Below are 1550 nucleotides of genomic sequence, written 5' to 3' on the forward strand. Positions count from 1 at the left end.
TGCGTGTCGCTGAGCGGACATATCTGCACTCTGTGGCATCAGGAGCCAAAATTCCATAAATAGTTGTTTCCTAAAACATCAGACACAAATTATTACTTCTGCGATGTTGCATACAGACGGGCTGCTTTGCATTGTTGTTGGATCTGTTGTCAGGTTGAGCATCTCTTCCCCTGAGGGAGGCGGGTAATGAGACACTGTCACTTCCTGTTGTCTGAGTTTACCCTCATGTGGGTCCAAACTGTCGTGTGAGGAACCTGACAAGCTCTGAAGTGTGCCCCTTCCAGTCCAAAATCATCAGAAACTCTCCTCCTGCGTCTGGTAACTAAAATTTATTTGGTCCAGATGGTCCCCCCCACACTCCACCAGCCCCTCCGAACACACGCCGCTCACGTCACCCCTTCTTCCTTTATTTTTTGTCCTCTTTTCAACCACATCGCCTTTCATTCAGATCAGCTGTGAGAACAGCGTGTTCAGAAAGGCTCTGGCAGCTCCTCGTCCTCCTTCACACGTTCTCTGCAGCACATGGCCAGCGGTACGTTTCACTCTTCCTGCCTCGCTACCAGTAACGACGGAGCAGATGGCTGCGAGTTTTCACGCAGCGTGTGCACGAGCCATCACTGCGCCTCAGCCGGTGGGCCCTGTCTTGCATGTTTGTGACCCCCCACCCCATCTGAAGAAGAAGTGTGTGTGTCTGGTCCGGGGCAACATGTCAGCACTACTCTGCATCACAACAGACAGATCCTGGGTTCAGGTATGGGGTGCCGTTAGTAAAGTTACACAATCAAAAATTACCACTAATATTTTTCTTTTATTTAGCCTTTTATTAGAAAAAAAGAACAGATTTATTTTTCAAAGTCATGTTTTCACCACATGATTCATACATTTATAAATGTCATAGTTTATAAAGTAAATATTTAACTTACAAATTAAATATTTAGTTAACAAGCTAAATATTTAAGATGCAATCTAAATATTTAGTTTTGAGCTAAATGTATAGCTCGCAACTTAAATATTTAGCTAGCTACCTAAATATTTAGGTTGCAACTTAAATATTTAACTAGCTACTTAAATATTTAGGAAGCTAGTTAAATATTTAAGTTAAACATTTAGGTGACTAGTTAAATATTTAACTTGTAACTTAAATATTTAGCTAAAAAGTTAAATGTTTAGCTAGCAAGTTAAATATTTAGGTAGCTAGCTAAATGTTTAAAGAGTAACTTACCCCAAAATTAACTTTTGTAGCATATAAACTGTCTAGAATGTGTCTAAAATGTTATATAGTACTGTTTCTGTGCTAAATTTGATGTTTTTGTGCGTATTTGTTCAAATCTGTAATATTTGGTCTAAAAACGTGTTTTTGCTGCTCATATGGGTAGAGCAGTGGTACTGCAGGCTAATTTACATATTGGTTGACGGCTCTCCACGGTGACGTGTCTTCTCCGTGGTTTCATCACAGCAGCCGTGTTCTGGTATAAAAGCCTCTCTTTAAGACACGCCCCTGCAGCAGTCAGAGGGTGGAACAGTTAAGCTTAGCATGATCGTCTGTTGAC

This window comes from Austrofundulus limnaeus, unplaced genomic scaffold, assembly GCF_001266775.1.
Source record: "Austrofundulus limnaeus strain Quisiro unplaced genomic scaffold, Austrofundulus_limnaeus-1.0 Scaffold324, whole genome shotgun sequence".
NCBI classification, from domain to species: domain Eukaryota; kingdom Metazoa; phylum Chordata; class Actinopteri; order Cyprinodontiformes; family Rivulidae; genus Austrofundulus; species Austrofundulus limnaeus.